General features: G+C 33.6%; 1 protein-coding gene and 1 long non-coding RNA gene across 51 annotated transcripts in view; one reads left to right on the top strand and one right to left on the bottom strand.

The window, feature by feature from the left end:
- The window catches only part of TRDN (triadin), a 415,209-nt gene that overhangs the window by 151,423 nt on the left and 243,747 nt on the right, over positions 1–20,039 (top strand). The gene's annotated exons all lie outside the window — the stretch shown is intronic.
- LOC128931815 (uncharacterized) overlaps positions 1–20,039 on the bottom strand; it is a 67,661-nt gene that overhangs the window by 19,351 nt on the left and 28,271 nt on the right. The window lies entirely within an intron of this gene.

Here is a 20,039-nt window from a genome sequence, read left to right as displayed (position 1 = left end):
CCCAGCCACATTTTTATTTTTGTATTTACAAACATAGATTACAATAATACATTCAATTGTTTTTTGTTTTTTTTTTTTTTGAGACAGAGTTTCACTCTCGTTACCCAGGCTGGAGTGCAATGGCACAATCTCGGCTCACCGCTACCTCCGCCTCCTGGGTTCAGGCAATTCTCCTGCCTCAGCCTCCCGAGTAGCTGGGATTACAACAGCTAATTTTTTTGTAGTTTTAGTAGAGACGGGGTTTCACCATGTTGACCAGGATGGTCTCGATCCCTTGACCTCGCGATCCACCCACCTCGGCCTCCCAAAGTGCTGGGATTACAGGCTTGAGCCACCGCGCCCGGCCCTCAATTGTTTTTAAATTCACACTGTTCATTTCTTTTGGATGCCTGCCTTTCTCTTTCTTTAGCATTTGTGCACTTAGAAACCACAGATTTTGACACATGACTTTTAGAAAGAAAGAGTACTGTGGCAGGCTCTTTCAGCCAAATGAGATGACTCGGGTTCATGTCACAAATTATTACCACGATAAAGTCCTTCCTGTTAAAGAGCTAACTAGATGAGAATACAGTGGTGTCCTTTTATCCATGATTTTGTTATTTGCAGTTTCAGTAACCCACAGTCAACTACAGTCTGAAAATATCAAATGGAAAATTTCTGAAATAAACAATTCATGAGTTTTAAATTGGACACCATTCCAAGGAGCATGTCATGTTGTCACGCTCCAGTCCATCCAGTATGTGAATCATCCCTTTGTCCAGTGTATCCACTCTGTATAAGCTACCTACCTGTAAGTCACTTATTAGCTATCTTGGTTGTCAGATCAGGAAAACACAGTATACCTAGAATTCAGCATTATCCGTTGTTTCAGATGTCTACTGGATATCCAGGAATATGTTCTTTATGGATAAAGGAAACTACTATAGTATATTTTATATTTTTCTCGTTGAAGTGTTTTGTTCACTCATTGATTCACAAGTTTAAGAAAATTCGTTATCTTATGAAGACTCATAATCTGAGATTTCACTTGTATAATCAATTTCAATTTTACCCTAATATTAGAGCCTAGCTTACTGCTGTCTGTCTTTTTGCATTCATCTTCTAATTCATCTAATAATTTTGAAATATCTTCCTCTGTCACTTTTCTTCTATTCACAGTTATGGATGGAAAAAATTTTTCTGAATTATAAACTGTGTTCAGTGAAAACAAAGCAGATTGTAAAAATGGTATCTCAAAAAAGAGGTGTCTACAGGCTTCTTTTATATCTTCCTTCCTTGTTTCAGTCAACTCAATAAACAATCATAGCGATGATAGGGTAATGATGATATATTTTACAGTTGCATCATCTTTCTAGGCAATTTCATCATTATTCTGTTTCCTTATTGTTTTATTTTTAAGCATTGTTGGGAACAATTGATGAGTAATGATGAAATAGTTCCTACATTAATGAAATAGAAAATGCTCAATATAAGAAAAAATATATAAGATGATGAAGTGCCTTGAATGTTTAAAATTATCCAGTGCTGTTACATGGTAATTACAAGATATAACAGGTTTTATACTGTTTAAAAAATAGATAAAGTTTCTTTTGTCCCTTGGAAGACCTATAAGAAAACAAATAAGTCAAGAAATATTAATTTTTACAAACAGAGCTGCTTAAAATGAAACTAAAAAAGGTATGATTGGCTCCAGTGGACCCTGATAGTATAATGAGAAACAATGGGAAAAATATAAACTCGGTGGTCACACAAGCTAAGATTTAAATGCCTCACTTGTGTTTTTTTGAATCTCAGTTTATTTATGAGATTTATTACTTAAGGTTGTTTAAATGATTAAATGACATAATACATGTATATGTTCTCCCAAATCCCTTTTTTGCTTTCTTTTTTATTATGAATATTTATTGCAAAAACTAGTACTCGTATTGTGAAAGACCAAAGAATATAGTATGGAAGGCATAAAAACTGAAATGGACCTTGAGATATTGGTAGGATATGTCTACATGAAATTGAGGGTAAAAATATATAAGGCTGAGATGATACTATCAAAGCACAGAATCACAAAATATTGAAGTGCTTTTTGTGAGTACCAGTTGCTAAATATTTACTCTCTGCTAGGCTCTTGAAATCTTATATAATTGTAATAAAACCTTGGAAGGAGAATACTATTATCCCTGATTTATAAATAAAAAAAATTGAGGCACAAAGAGCTTAAGTAATTTGTGCAAGTGGCACAAAGTAGCAGACAAAATTCAAATCCAAGACTGTCTAATTCTACAGTCCTCAGTATTAATATCAAATCTATCTCTTCCCCAGACATAGATAGGGAATTACAAACCAAGACACTTTCGTTAGTACTCAGGAAATCTAGAAAGAAAAACAAGATTGGAAATGTTGTACAAGATGGTTGGAGAGAATGAAATTCAAAAGATCAACCAGGAATAATAGTCAAAGGAAAGGAAATAAAGCCTGATCCTAGAACATGGGATGGAGAGAATTAAGATGATTTTAGAGCTATTGCAGAGGGATAGTCATGGGATTTATAGATATCCAAAGAGAGGAAAGTAAAATATTATGTAGTGGCTGTTGGTCTGTAAAATATAAAAGGATCCCTTAAGTAGGGAGTATAGGAAGACAGTGGAGTCAATGCTCACTGGACTGGACAGGGCTGGGAGAAATGGAGACTTTTAACTCACCACCTATTTGTCAAGGCACAGATTGTATCTTATTGCAAAAGGGAAGTATGTAAAGATTCCAATCCAAATATTATTTGTTTAGCATCTGCTAAATACCAAGGGTCATTACAATTTTTTTTGTATGCTTATCTCATTAATTCCCACAGCAAACTGACATCTCTATGGTGCAATGATAATTCACAGTACTTCTAACTGAAGTAAGCAGCTAGATAATCAAGTGTGGAGTTTTGGAGAAAGGTCAGAGGTGGAGATGGGGTCATTAGGAGAGTGAGTAAAATAAGTCAGAGTACAAATATTAAATATCTTCCGCATGCTCAGCAGTCCCAGGCTTAGCATAGTAGAGGATATAAGAATACTAAAAGATGATCCCTGGCTGGAGCAAGTGAAATGAATAATTATTTAAAAGAAGAAAAAAAATCATAAATCATAGAATAGGTTTAGACTTAGGCATTAGATTGTAGAATACGAACTTAAATGTTATAAATTTCAGAGGAGAAACATCTGCAGTTCTTGCTGTCAAAAAAGATGGAGTGGATCTAGAACTTGAAAGATGAATAATACTTGACTAAATGCTGAGGAATACATTGGGATTGCTTTGTTTGTATGTGAATGAAAGAGAAAATGAATGTGAACATTACAGTGCATGTGAAATTGATGTGTTTATAAGACAATGAGGATATCAGACTGCAAAGAGGATAAACTAAGATTGGAAAACATCAGACAATAATAAGTGATATATTTTTGATGACAAATTATAAAACACTTGGTCAATCAGAAAGAGCTGACATTTGGCATAAAGGGAAGTCTTTGAAGGATTTTAAGCAGAACAGTGAAGGAAAGCAGCATTTCATGAAGCATGATTGGGTAGTAGTCTGTTTAAGGGATCAGAAATGAGAAAAAAACTTGTAGAATATGACCAAAACTGGTGTGTCTAAAGCATAATTTTGAAGGGAGGAAGGGTAAACTTTAGGAAGTCCTTATTCATGGGTAGTAATGAGAACTACGGGTAACTTAAGAAATTAATGTTGCAACTCAGAATTCTACAAAGTATCTGACAATTTAAATTCATGTATGTGGTGGATACTTAAAGGAGGACTGACAATGACATGTGCATGACTATCCACTAAAAATATAGTGCAGTAAGGAAGCTGCTAGAACTTGACCTGTTTATACAATGGAGCAATATATCTTCCTTTCCTCCGGCTGAGTTCTGTTGTTTTGTATTTATGGTCAAAGTGCATTTACAGTACATGGCTGAGTGTTGGCTCTTCCTTCCTAATTAAGCACATATATAATGACTATTACAAGTAGAATTTTGAAAAAGAGAGAAAAATATTTTTTCAGAACCACATCAACAAATAACATAAGAGACCTATTTTGCCCATTGTAGCCATCTGATATCTCCTAGCCTTGGTTCTACTATCTACTGTATAAGATTAGTAATAATATTGCATAATTTATAGTGTTATGAGGATGATATGGACAAATTCTGAAGTCCCTATAGAATTTAGACAATGTAGTTTGTCTTCTGAATTCTAGGAACCATGCTAGATTCTGTAGACAAAGCAGTAAACAAAATATACGTGGTGCCTGCCCTCATGAAGCCCAGGTAGAGTTTATGTAGAACTTAGTGGCTGGCTATCAAACATACATACACACATCCAGAAAAAAATTATTATTATTAAAGTAGAAAATGATTAATATGATTAATGCCTATAGTTGTACATCTGCTTATATTTTTGATAAGGTTATGCAATTGGCCCTATTAAAGATGATAAAAATAAAATGCTCTATTTGGTTTATACAAACTTGAAATGTGATTCTGTGAGACAGAATATTATTCCAAGTGCCTCCGGTGATGTTTACAAGATTAACTCTTTTAGTTGAAGGAACAGGGGGAATACAAGAAAAGTGTCTTATTATAAGTGAATTAAAATTATCAGCTAAACGGCAACTTCTATAGTACAATGAATTTATTGAATAAGACTGCAAATATAGACTGTCATTTTTACACAGAGGAAATATTCTAGGTCTCCAAGTTAAGAGAAAACACACAATAAGCTTATCATAAATATTACTATTCAACAGTGGTTAAAAAAAAATAATTTACACCAAGAGAACCCAAGATGTTATGAGACATTAAGACATACAACCTTTTTCTAAGAGTAAAATCTTTCAGAAAATATGTTTGGGTCCATTTTATTTACTGTAATTTTAGTTATCTTATGTCTCTGTTTGAAATCCACTTGTATGCTCTTTAAATTTAATAATGAAAGATTTTGACTATCAGACTCACCACAGTCTGGAAAATGGAGCTGCTTCTCAATTTACTGTGAATGAAAGCCTGGGTCCTTGGATTTCTCAGTTACCTGATAACAAAACCACTAGAGATACTACATTCACAGAATGAACTGCACAAAGATTTCAGGAGCAAATAAAAGACAAAAATGGTTGGATCCATGGAATAAATAGGAGATTAAAAACTTAAATAGAATAGTGCCATAAGAGGAATTAATTATATAGGAAAAAATTCAAATGAACGTGGGCAAGTTACTTAACTTTCTGAGCCTCTTTCCTCATTTATAAAATAGGATAATATGCTTAACTTTATAAAGTTAATGCACAGTTTAAACAATGTGCATGTACATACACATAAAATACTCTACTATAATAACCATAATAAGCATTATTAAGTGTTTGGTGAGGAATGGTATAGCAGAATTGTGATTTTTCTACCCATTTCTTATAGCTTTATGATTTAATTTTCATGTGTTATTACTCTCCTTAGAACATATTTTTTTTGCTATTTATATATGCCTTCAATAAATGCTTCTCTTTAAATCTCCACTGTCTCATACCTTGCCAGAAACCTGATATGTTTGTTGAATTGAATTCAGGGTGTAGAATATTTATTTCAATGAAAAAAAATTAATGATCATTTCAGTGCAGCTTTTTTTATTCATTTGTGGAAATAATCTTGTTATTTTAAAAAATGACAGGTGTCTAAGTATTGCAAATAGACCTGTGTAAAGATTTCTTAAAGGCGTTATTGGTTGTATCTCTAGAGACCAGAGCTGACAGTTAACAAAGACTGGTTTGCTGCATGCATGAGTAAACTACAGACAGCATACAGAATTAGACTACAGCGAGAAAAAATGAGAGAGAGCCTAGGCTTAATTATGGAAGCACACAGTTCCTGGACTTGCCATACCCTCATGAGAGTTGCTTTCTGATTGTTTGAAATCTGTGGAAGCGATTCAAGATAAATGTATCAGATTGTCATATTCATCAAAATCAATCCATTAAACATTCCAGTCACTCTGGAATGCACATAGAAATAGATCCACGTACCTCTGAGTGGATGTTTCCTCTGAAGCTGCTACCACTCTCTCAGTCGGCTTCATTGTGACAAAATGCTTTAGGTTTTTGGAAAAAGCTGGGGAATAAGACTTATCTGTCCTTAATACAGTGTTCATATTACTTTACATCCTTTGTGTCCAGAAATGAAAACAATAAAATTAAGGCTTAAGCTTTCATTTTTCTTTCAATCTTAGAATTTTGTCTCCTACGCTTTTGAAAGAGGAGGCAGGTTCTATAGGTATATTTTTGCTTTGAGAGAATGTTCCTTAAGTGGCTTTTTTGGTCTAGCCTTGTCACTATTAATGGCATGAACTTGCTGTCAGACAAGAATAAATTCCTTCTCAGGTAACCCACTGGGACTATTTAAACCATGTTTTAAAATAGTCTGAAAAGGAACAAATAATACAGAGTAATTTGAATTGCTGCATGTGAAAGAAGGAAAATTAAGGTTTAATCAAAGAATTATTGAAATAATTAGGTGTTATGTATTAATGCAGCATGTATTTTAATAATCATATCTGTTAGTTTATATGCACAAGTGAAGACTGAAAAAGAATTCTAGAAAATTATATGACTATATTCTTCCAGTGCTGTTCTAAGGTTCATTTGTGTGGCCCAGTGGATGAAAAATAGAGAATAGGACTCTTTCTAACCATTTCTATAAATGCATAGTTCTTATCCCTTTTCTTAAGCAGATTTTATTTATAAATATGAACAATAATAAATATTCCCATAACTATTTTGATATAAATAATGGACTATTTTCAGAGAGATCTATTTGATAAACAAGTATCTCTTTTCTATAGTTTTTTTTTTTTCTGTAGAGAACGCTCTTGTGTTTGCAAAAGATGAAGACAAAACATCAATTTTGCAATGTTAACATTAACGTTACTGATTGTAGTGTTAATGATTATACTCATGGTACTGATACTATTCAACCAGTTTTTAGTCAATTCTATGACTTTTATTCTAGCTCAACATATTTCATATTTTGGTTTCTAAAGTATCCTGCATTAAGACATAATAATACTGTTATTCTTACACAGCAGTAATAATTGTTCCACATTCAAAAGACAGTATATTCTCCTATTTACATCCTCATCAACATCTGAGTTGCTATACTCAACGTTGTTCTATTAATCAATCTCTCAGCAGTTATTGAATCCCTAGTATGTACTTAATGCTAGCACTCATAACAAGAGTTTCAAACCAGAAGGAGATAGCAATTCATTCAGAGATTACAAATAAAACTGTGAGCAATATAAAGCAGCTGTTGGAGAAAAATAGAAGAAGGTACTAATTCAGCACTAAATCACATGATGCAGATTATACTCTCTATAAAATTCCAGAGAAAGGGACACAGTGGTTAGAACGTGCTGTATCCAGGCATAGTTTATCAATGCTTATCTTCAGCTTTATAGTGGTTGTTATTATTTACTTGCAATTAGTTTAGTATTGTTTCCTATTTATGTGGTCATTTTTGTTCATCCCAAATAGGGAAGAAGTAGTAGTAAAATTAGATGTTGTTTTTAAAAATTAATAATACTAAATAAGAAATCAATTTAGGATAAAAACTGAACAAAATATTGTACCATAGATGTGATATATACCACTGTATTCTCTTCCAAATTAGACCATTCATACTTGTGTTTGTCTTTAGCTATTCACACTTAATTATTAATATTCTGCTTACAAATACCTGCTGCCCTATTTGATTCCATATTTCTGCTTTGTGATTAATATGCTGCTTTCCTGAGGGAAGAAGTGTCACCTATAAACCACTTTCTATTGTAACCATCCACAGTGTTTGGGTAATGAGCCCTTGTTTTGTACACAAGACTTGTCTGCAACAATTCCAATTCCAGTTTCTTATAGAAAGTGAGTGAAAATAGATGTGAAAAAGTACCAGTATTTCCTTATGATAATGTTGTCATAAGGAAACTCCTTGTAAGAAACAAATTGATGATTTAATATTCTCTTATATACTGGTTGCATTAAAATGTAAACCTTTTCCATTTTCTATAATTCATGACAATGTTTGCATTAATAATGATTTTCTCCCAGAGGAATATTATTTTTTTAATGTGATTATAAATACCCTCTTGGCAGACCTTGGATAAGCAGTGTGTGCTGTTTTAAATGACAACATAGTATCAATTATACACAATATAAAGCAGGAAGAGAGATTGGATGACTTCCAAATGTGTCATTCAAGTGAGAATATATTTGTGAATTTAATTGTCATGTTAAGCCTATTAAATAACAATTATTAATGTGTTTCCATTTTATCCTTTTCTATAAAATATTTAAGTTTGTGTTATATGCCTATAGTTGAAAATGTGTGAACTTTTTTCATCTTTATTAAAGCACCCTGTAGACAAATTTCTGCTAAAGTAAAACCTCAGGTTCTTTTTTCTCCTTCTGAGATAAACTCCAAAAGCAGAAGATTTCTTTTTAATTGGCTCTATGGCTCTGCTTTAGGCTTTTCATGTCTCTGAATTTCTTGTGAACATAGAATATTTGCATGTGTAGGAGCCAAAAAATAGAAAAAAGGAAAGACATTTTCCCGCAGGTGGAGACAAAGGGGAAGGGAGGTATTACAGTTGCAACACCCTTCCTTTTGCCAAATACCAAGTAGTAGGGAAATAGTTTAATGGGGTGATTAAAAAGGCCAAATTGATTTTATTTTCTATGAATTAGATCTCTGTTTAGCAGAGAAGCAATACTTTTTCACATGCCACGTGATAGCTTTAACAGTTATCCCCTTGCATTTAAGGCTAATGAGAAAGGAAATTTACAAAGAGCCTGGAAATGGAGGGAAACTCAGGTACTTCTCAAGATATTATTCTGCATCTACTCTTTAAGAATTTTTGAAGTTTGGAAGATTGTTTGTTAGAGATAATCATGATGACAGCATGAGTACTATAAAACTGGATGTAACACGTGTGGTACAGAGGGCTAATTGTATGCCAGGTTCTGCGCTAAGTTCTAGGTATGAATTATCTTATGTATTTCTCACAAAGCCTTGTATGGTGGGTTATAACCTCTTCAACTCAGAAATTAGAAAATTGAACCCGGGGGGAAATTGTAGAATTTTCTCAAATGGCTATATATTGTCTCCAGGACTTAGGGAGAATTACAAATATGTTTTTAAGCAGAGAGGGTCCCTGTCGCTTAGGTTTAATTTTATTTTTTCTTTTTCTTCACTCCGTTTTCTAAGTGCTGCAATTTAAAACAAATGCGTAACCGCTGTTTCTCTTATAATTTAAATATGACATATACACCTAAACCTTGTGAGTATAATTGCCAAAGAAAGCAGCTAATTGGCTAACAACATTTAGCTGCCTTTGTTGGTTTGGAGAGTGAACGGAATCTGGCATAGAAACCACAAGCAGAGTTGACTGTGAGCTCATACTTGAAAGCACAAATGGTTTATCACCAAAATCGTTGAGAGTCTTGGATATGGTTTACTTTTACATTTCTGAGTACCCATTAAGCTGACTGTAAGGCCTGATAAAATATCATCCAGTTCCCTGATTAGATTTTTAAGTGTAAATTGTATTCTTAATGGTTAGAATGACAGCAAATTGAGATGAAAGAGAACATAGAGTAAATTTATCTCTGAAGTTGTTGGTGGGTCTTAAGGTTGTTAAGAATGAAAACAACAGATTCTAGGAGTCTGGGAATTGATTTAGCAATCAACTATGCCAGCTGCTCCCTGTCAATAACCTTTTTAGTAGAATCCTTAAGTCAAACAACCAGAAAAGATAGGAGACAACAAGCATTATTTATTTTCCATGTTTAGGTCGTTTACAAAAATGTCAAGCCTCCTACCTCTTAAGAAGCAAATTTGTTACTCTATTTGTAAATTATTTTAATATGTTTTGTAAATGTAATGATTTCTCCTCTGGGAAACATTTTTCTTCTTATTTCTTCACCTTTCTGTTTGCCACTCACACTCCCAAAAATCAATATGTAGATGTGACTTGATTTTCAGTCTGTGAGTCACTAGTGTGTGTTGGATCTCTGAAAAGTAATACTGAATATGAAAGCTGAACTATTACATTTTAACTTGAGAGGCTGTGACATATTCCATGTACCCATTTTCAGGAATATACGTTGTGAAAACTTGGTTAGTAAAGAACAGCATTATAAGACTGGTATCTCTTCTGTATTCATAGCATGGACCAATTAAATTAAATGAATAAAGTTATGATTTACTTATTAGTGAGCCAGTATGTTAACATGTAGAGGGATATAAATGAAGCCTCAGATTTCAGCTTGAAATTTTACTTAAACTTTTCTGTTTTTTCTTGAAAGTCATTTTTGAAATTATATTTAATTATGGACCTAAATAATTTATACATAAGTCTAATATTTTAAGTATTTTCCATGAAGAAAAATGGATTTCTAATGAAATGAATGATATTTATTCAATAGCCACTTCTGCCATTCAGCACCTCAGAGAATAGGCATCTCCATTTGGATAAAAAAAAGTTAAATATTTTTGACATTGAAAAAAATTATCTCAGAAATTTGAGGTCATTCTAACTTTGAATATTGAATTGCCATAACTGATGGCTGAAAACATGTGTCTTTGCATTTTAAGTTATCCTCAAATAAAACAAGGGTTAAAATGCCCATCAATAATATCCTCCTATTGTAATGTGGAATGTTAACATTTAAGTTGTTTTCTTTATTATTCTAAAATTATAAACTAGAATTCTAAAATATAATATGGCAATATAATATCTGTCTGCAATTAATTGAAATTGTTTTGCAAATTTTCTAAAATTTTGTCTTATGTTTTGTTCATTCCCTTCTCTCTATGCTCTTTTGAGATACCTGCAAATGCAAGCTCAAAGACAGGATGCAGTTATATAGGAGCACTGCAATGGAAATCTGAATACTTGGGTTCTAGTTGTAAGTCAGTTGGATGAATTTGGCAAGTCATCCATCTTTGGTTTCAATGTTCTCAGTGAACTCTAAGGCATCTTCTGGCACTAACACACTCTTCAAATTTCATATGTGAGTGTGGAATTCATTAGGCTAAAAGATACCACAATAGATAATGGACACAGTCTTTTCACTTCCAGGGAGTTATAGATATTCAGAATATATTACCAGTGCTATATGTTAGTAGAGTTGTTGAAATAATGAAGCTGTCTTTCCTCATCTTGGAGCTTTAGTTCCCTTTGTCCCACTAACCATGGAAAAATGTGTAACTTTCTTTGAAAGATTAGTGTTCTAATCATAAATTAGTTAACTTCCCCCAGAAAGGAAATAAATACTTTGGTCTAGAACTATAAATGATTGGGGGGAAAATCCATAAGTACATAAGTGAAAGTTGCATTGTACATATTTGGAACAATTTCCCATTTTACCAAGAGCTCTAAAAATACTATAATTCATCCATTCACATTAAAACACTCCAGAAGCAGTAAAACAGATTGGCATTTAGCAATATTCATTTGTTTACTCACTCTTTTAAGCAATAATTTTTGCTTTTAATAATGCTCTTTCCTTTACTACACATGTATTTATTGCCTAAAATGGTCCATATTTTAGTTTCAAGTTGTTTATTGTCTACTGAGAATTAAAAAGAAAAAAAACAAACTTGTAAATAAACAATGTTTTAAGAACAAGAGAAACAGAGGATAAAGCATACAATCAGTCCGCGGAGAGCATAAAGTGTTGTCAGGGTAATGGGTAGAGGGGAGTCCAAGAAGAGCTCAAAGAGCTCAGCTTTGAGGATCGACTAAAATTAGCCATGTTCTAGGAAGTTTTATCCCTGAAACTTTGAAATTCCATGTATCTAACATTTCACTGGATAATTCCATGACTAGTGAGAACATTTGCATTCTAGATACATTAAATATATTATTATTTTTAATTGAGACTTCAATGCATATGCTTTGCCTCATTAATCTCCTTTCTTACCAGCTTTAGTCTTTGTACTAAAATAAAAAAAACAATTCGTATTTACCTATTTATCTATATCTCCTGTCTTCACTATCTCCCCTTTCCCTTACGTATATGCAAATATGATTTTCTGTGGCGTTGTAACAGATATTGCTAAGATAAGTAGAAGAAATTATTTTTTAAAAATGAAGACTTAGTGGGGCCGGGCGTGGTGGCTCAAGCCTGTAATCCCAGCACTTTGGGAGGCCGAGGCAGGTGGATCACGAGGTCAGCAGATCGAGACCATCCTGGTCAACATGGTGAAACCCCGTCTCTACTAAAAATACAAAAAATTAGCTGGGCATGGTGGCACGCGCCTGTAATCCCAGCTACTCGGGAGGCTGAGGCAGGAGAATTGCCCGAACCTAGGAGGCGGAGGTTGCGGTGAGCCGAGATCCTGCCATTGCACTCCAGCCTGGGTAACAAGAGCAAAACTCTGTCTCGAAAAAAAAAAAAAAAATGAAGACTTAGTAATTCTGAAAGTTTAAAAAATATCCCAGTTGACAGTCTATCTAGAACTGCAGAAATTAGTCAGCTAATGTGGATAATGGTCTTTAAGTATTGGGCCTCTTCTGTAGGATACATCAAGTCCATTCAAAGTCTAACTAAGGTTAAACAGAAAATGACCACATAAAAAAACTATGAGTATTTTTTTACCATTGGAAATGAATACCTAGATTTGTCAAGGGTTATGAGTCATTTATGGTAACAGGTAAAATAAGTGGCATTTATCTTGACTGTCCAGACAGTTGATTAAATAGAAAAATAAGATGGAGTTAAAATTTTTTAATCTTATATTGGGGTTGTTCTCAATGCATGACCTTGGGGTTAGGCTATTTATCCTTCCAGAGACATTTTTTTTTTTTTGGCTATTTTAAAAATTAGGGAGTTAGAATAGCTGATTTCAAAAATCTTTTACATTCTTAAACTCTATGATTCTAAGCATCTGTTTTTGTTATGCCCCAAACATCAGGTATTCTGTCATAAACAGGGTACAAGAATAAATGGAACAATGATATAATCTGAATTAATATTATTTCCTTTCTTTAGTTGACTGTTCCACGGAAAATTACTTCTACTTCATAAATTGGAGATGAGAAAGAAAAAACACTAATATTACCTTTATCATTTTTAATCAAAAGAATGCATGAAATATGTATTTGGCTACTATTCTCGATTTCCATCAAAGTGAATATGCAAATATGTAATAGCACACGGAAATATATTAGAGAAGCTTCTAATCAGGAAGCAAAGAAACCGTTCCAGTGGAAACATTTTGGCCTGGAGGTTGCCCTTTGATCTAAGAAGTTTAAGCTTTTGGTGTTTCAGCACTTTATAGTAGGGTCACGTATCCAATTTTTGTTAAATAATCCATTTGTTTAAAACTTTTCTAAAGTTATGGAAAATCCCCTGAAAGTTAATTAACAATAAAATATATATTTGTATATACTACATATATAATATATAATACATATGTATGTATTATATATTTATTATGTATCAATACATATTAATTATATGTAATATGTGTTAATTATATATTAAATGTATATTAATATATATTTACATACATTTATATTTATGCATTTACATTAATATATATTTATATATTGCATACATAACATACAAATATGTGTATTATATATTTGTATATACAAATACAATAAGATGTATTATATATATTATATATATGTACAATAGCAATTATATGTATTCTTGGGATAACCAAATCAACCATCTCTGGCTTCTTCACTGGAGATCCACTCCAGCAAACTGAAAACCATATAATGCCAGAGGCAATAAAGTCTAAGCAAATGAGTTCATAAGTAGCTCGGTGAATGGGAAATTTTCTGCCCTTATTTGGGCACTGTACTTATTTGTTCCCAGATACTGAAGTCAAATTTTAAAAGTCATTCTTGATTTACTTTTGTCACTTGCCACATCAAATTCATTAAGTCTTATTAGGTCTACTTTAAAATGTACTGTGAATTCAACCCCATCTCCACAAATTCTGATTTTCATTGACCATACATTTAAGGTCACTACCCATTGCTCCGAATGGCATTGTTTATAACATTTCCCTGATAAATTTCTATAGGGTACTCTTCCTTTTTACTCATGTAGTTGCTTTTTTTTTTTTTCTCTGCCCACTGGAGTCTTAGCGCTATGAATCAGGGAATTTTTTTTTTTTCTATATTGTTCACTGCTATAACTCCATGTCCTAGAAAAGGGTCTGGTACTGAGTAGGCCTCAATAAGTATTTCTCCAATGCACCAATATAGTCCAGGCCGGCACTTGAGTTATTTCAATGGTCTCCAACTGATCTCCTAATACATCTTATATCCTTTTCTTTATATTATTTTTGTTCCTATCATGCTAAAGCCCTTCAAAAGCAGCCTAAAATGTTCCATATGAGCTCATGTAATGTGCACAAAACTCCTTGTAGTTTATTGGGGCCCTGCTCTTTCTTTACTCTCTAGTTCAGCATAGTCTCTTTCTCCAGTCATTCTCTGCCTCACTACTCTATTTTGCCTGCCATTCTGAAATCTGAAATATTGTCCTGCTTTTGTATCACCTGTCTCCTTCCATCGCTAATGTAAGCTTCATGATAGTCCCTCAGTAATTACATTTGTACTATTATCTCCATAAACACTCACAACATCCCAGTTAACCCACATGTTATTATTCTTATTTTACCTTGAAAAAATAGACCTAAATTAGGTGATAATTGCTTGTTTCCTGTCTGTCCCCTCACAAGACCAAGTCTCTTCAAGGCACTTTTACATATCTTGTCCATCATATACATTATTGTATCCTCAGTGGAAGACCTATATATGTTGTATGATAATGACTCAAGAAACACACACTAATAAAAGAAGAGAAAAAAAGAAATACATACTCAAAGATTTAATAAATAAATGAATAAGGTTAAAGACACCTGAAATCTCAGTCCCTAGATCTGTGCAACATACCATATCCAGAACAAAAGGATTAGCAACACAAATTTTAAAAGTGCCTAATTTTAAAGATGAACCTTTGTTGTTAAGCCTTTGCCGCTAACTGAAAGAGCAAATTATTAGTTGTAGAAAATTGAGAGACTGAAAAAAACTGAGCTCATACTGTTCTGGAAGAGAACAAGGTGGAAGAGAACAAGGCAGAAGTTATAGTGCTGAGAACGTTTTTCCTTCCTTCCTTCCTTCCTTCCTTCCTTCCTTCCTTCCTTCCTTCCTTCCTTCCTTCCTTCCTTCCTTCTTTCCTTCCTTCTTTTCCCAGTGAATCTCTCTCTCTCTATGCATCTGCCTTCTCTGTCTGTGCTTTCCATTCTATGCCTTTTTCTCTTGTTCTCGGGCTCTGGCTCTGGCTCACGGACTCTATCTTTGTTTTTCTATCCAGGCCTCTTTCACACTGCTGTATCTTTCATTGTGTTAGACTCTATGGTTGCCCTTGGTGTTGAGAAGCCCCTGGAGACAAGAAAAGAAATACAAAGTATAGTGGTGACATAGCAATACACAAATGCAATGTATAGAGATGTCTGTATCTGAAGTCAAAACCTCCTTTGCCTGCCCACCTCACATAAACTCCTCAACTTCTTCAGATTATTCTCAGATGGAGAGGTCTTTGTTTCATAGGCAAATCTGAAAATCTGGGATTATATGAGTCGAATTCAATTATTTTTAATACATGTGGTTGAGAAAAGGAGTGGTTGGCACCCCATATCCCTAGGGGGGTGCCATTTCCTTCCATCTCTAAGTGATCCAAAAGTACAAGGCAAAAGCAAGTGATCATAAGGAAGCATGAAGGTCAAGGGGTCCCTATTAACATAGGACCTTAGCACAGTCACATGTCTCAGCCTAAAATATAAAACCATCTTTTCGTTTAATTTTAGTATTTGTTAAATTCCAAACTTTGAAAATATTCTACATCTTACAAAAGTAGTCTAGGAAACTTATACCAATACTTAAGTAATATTATTGTTTTAATAAACTTGACTAAAATTTCCTTATTAAATTCACACCTTCTCACTTTACTTTTAGTCATAGATTTACAAATGCCTTCTATGAACCTTCAAGAACAAACTGAGACAGGAACTTGTAATGATTTCACATATTGTGTGTTTTTAATGTAAATAAATTTTAACTCAATGGTTACTTGGAGGTTCTCATACCTTTCCAATCCTAGGATTTATTGCTATACATTGTTTGCAGGCTTGGGGTCCTTCCAAAATGTTCAGAGTTCTCTGGATGTAGCTTTTCATACCTCCAGGAAAATTCAGTGAGGGTCTGTGAAATAAGATTGCCGCCAGGCCCAGTGGCTCATGCCTGTAATCCCAGCAGTTTGGGAGGCCAAGGTGGACAGATCACGAGGTCAGGAGTTTGTGACAAGTCTGACCAACATGGTGAAACCCCGTCTCTACTAAAAATACAAAAATTAGCTGGAAGTGGTGGTGCACACCTGTAATCCCAGCTACTCAGGAGGCTGAGGTAGTAGAATTGCTTGAACCCAGAAGATACTCCAGGCTGGGTGACAGAGCAAGACTCCATCTCAAAAATAATAATGATAAAATCTCTATTAGATGTTAGAGAAAAAAATAGTGCCAACATTTGTTACAAGATAGAGGGAGTAGGCTTCAGTTGTTCTGAAATGGTTTTCAATCAGGGAATCTCATTTATAAAGAAACTAGATACATTAAACTTTAGTGTTTTTTCCTTCATGCAATCGAAATTCAGCTCATAGCCTCCTACCTTGACAAGATTCTGAGTAATCTCATTCATCATTTCTAGCCAGGTAAAGAAAACATCAGTAACTTAGATCGTTAGAATGAATGTACACTGTACACTATCCCCAAAAGAATTTGACTAAACCCAAAACAATCAAATTGACATGTATGGGAAAAACTCAAAACAATAAAATATTAGCAAATTGCAAACCTACCATTCAGGTACTATGGAAATAAGCCAGCCAAAATCACTCAAGGAACAGAAATGAAGCCAATTTACTGTGTTTGAATGTCAGAGGGATTTTCAAGTAATAGCTTGTAAAATGAAGGGCACCTTTAGAGTTCAAATGTAAATTTCAACAGTCTAAATCTTTCCTTCAGAGAGTAACAATCTTCAGGAATTCCAAAAGAATATATTCCTAATAAAATTTTAAGCCTCTTTTCTGCAAACGAATTCTGCTATTTCTGTCATGTTCAATTTTCTTTGTTTTTGTTTTCTTACTTCAAAAGTCAGCTTCAAATCTTCTTGTGTAATTAGATGGGATTTAAATTGTAAATACATTATCGGGAAAAGAATTAATATTTTGAGTTTCTACCGTGCACTGGGTGCTTCATCACTAATCCGTATAACACCCCTACAACTATCCTCATTTTATAAACACCCTAACTGAAGCTTGGAGATGTTATGAGATTTTCAATTTTACACAGCTTCTAAGTGACGGATCTGAAGCTATCACTTATACCCTTGTGACTCGTAAGCCTGCAGTCTTTATACTAAGCAACTCTGCTTCTGTTGTAGAACTGGATTATAAATATAATGTTATATTTAATACATTATATTATTAATAAAATATATTTAATACAATTAATTACGCATTATTGTATATGTTTATGTATAATGTATTCATACACCCTGCAATTTGTGATTTCAGTAAGATTCTCTGACATTACTTATTATAGGAGTCAGGACCAAAGTCATGTGTCATGACCAAGTATGACCCATCTGATTTGTTTTGGTGTACTCTAACACAACAAAAACTTGTCCTGAGTTAGTAATTCCCTGCCAGGGCTAGTATCACTGTCACCATGGAGACAAGCAGCCAGCTGGCTTCTCCTTTCTTTTTTTTTTTTCTGCTTGTCTTCCTACTTTCCCATTGTACCAATTGTGGTCCACTGCCTCACAACCATGCCATCAGCCATCTTAGAGAGCAGAATAAAAAGTGTATTATAGTTGTGGAGAATTTCTGATATCAACTGGATATGCACTTTATGCTGCAGAAGCACCAGTGTGTGTGTTTTAATAAATGTGTGTGTATATATGCCTATATATATATAGGCATCCAGCCTTTTTAAAATTATTTACCACATACTATCCACCTGGAATCCCTCTGTCTTCCCTATCCTTTCTTACCTGGCAGGCTCTTTTTAGGCTTTTCAGTTACTCTCTTTCAAGACTCTTTCTGCAATATATCCTTTGTATGTATGATTTTCCTTCAATACACTATGATATAATGATCTGTCTAGAGGTCTGTTTCAGCCAGTATATTGGAAACTTCTTGAAGGCAAGGTTGGGGTTTAATAATTCTTCTGTGCTTGTATATAATAAGTATGCAATAAAGTTTTTAAAAATAAAATAACTTCATGCTTCCTTCAGATAAATCTAAAAATATGTAATATTGTAAATTACGTGAAATTTCCAGGGAAATAATTTTATTTTATAATAAGTCCCTCAATAACTCAAAAAGACTATAATCACACATCCACTACTATTCACCAAGGTATAATGACAAGGTAGAGAGCAGAAGAAACTCAATAGGCACAATTCTATGAAGATATCTATATATCTTAGTTTTAGAAATAATTGGTATATATTTATGGACATTTCTGTTTTAAAAGTTTGGTCATTTAATTGACTCCTTCTTTGTCCTAATAACTTATTTCAAAGCTACAAAATACAACACTACCTTAGAATTATTTTTTTCAGGAATAAATAAGGCCCTCAAACAAGGTTGGGAAATAGATCTTTCCAAGTATACAACTCTTTGACCCTGAGAAAGTGAAAACTGAGGGTAGAGGCTTCACTTCTCTGTCCCTTGTCAGCTGTAGTCACGTACTCCTGATAGATGACACTTCTGTTAGGCTTATGCAGTCTGAGAGAAGCTTTAAGAACTGTAACTTGGGAAGAACCTGCAATGAAATCCCATTCCACTTATTAGGAGCTGAGTAGCCTAAGCTTCAGTTAACCTCAGCTTTCAAAACTATAAAATGAGACTAATACTCACATCCTAAACATTGTGAAGATTAAATGACTTAATACATGAAAACCATTTGGATCATCCTTGGCACATAGTAAACACTATATAAATGTTAGCTAGGGAAAGGCAATGTGGCTCAACCTTCGTTTTAGTGTTCCTAGCCTTATTTTTTTCTTTGCTAATTAAAAAAAAATAAACTTCCATGTTGTATTATGTTTAAGTCAAATCTTTACTTTCATAGGAAAAAAATTAACACTATTATAAATTGATATTTTTCTAGGCATATGGCCTGTAAGTTATTAAACAGTATGTTTGGGTTCTATAGATACTTCAACATGCTTAATAATCAACTTGTATGAGTGTAACAACTACAAGAATGCTATATGAGGAACAGAACTTCATGTGACATGAGAGCCTACACCTGGAATGCGGTGTTCATGCAACTCTAATAACTTTGCTTGCTAAACCATATTACACCATAGAGAACTAATTTTTGTGAATTCTGAAAAAGGAAAACTTTCAGTAAGCAGGCAGTTCTGCTGACATTTGATAATATCTAGTTGTCAGTGAGATTTTAGAAGGTACACATGCCCATGTTGCATGTTGATTTCTGGATAAAAAACACGCAGCGGAAGTTTACGGAATGAAAAGTAGTAATAAAAGGTTTTGCAAGCAATTTATATGGGACCATAAAATAGCTAATGTTGACAGTTCATGGCCTGGATGGTATTGGTTAATTAAAGAAATCACTTGGGATAAAGAAGTACTTGGAAATGATTGTAGGTTTTCTTTCTTTTGTTATAGCTCATAATAAGCTCGGAGACTTGAGAGAAGCTCTCAAGGTTCTATAAACCTGAATATATTTTCTCTTTGGCTCATTATTTACTTAACTACAGGTCATTTATTATGGTGGAAAAATATATCTGTTTGATATCAAAAGGCCTATGAATTTCAACTTTCTTTTATTGCTCGTATTATAACATTTGAGAATTTTTAGTTAAATGGAAAAAAATGGTGATTTCTTTTATATTAAGACTCCCCCTCAGCTTC

This window comes from Callithrix jacchus, chromosome 4, assembly GCF_049354715.1.
Source record: "Callithrix jacchus isolate 240 chromosome 4, calJac240_pri, whole genome shotgun sequence".
Lineage (NCBI taxonomy): Eukaryota > Metazoa > Chordata > Mammalia > Primates > Cebidae > Callithrix > Callithrix jacchus.
The sequence above is the reverse complement of the archived record's forward strand: the minus strand, read 5'-3'. Positions and strand labels throughout refer to the sequence as shown.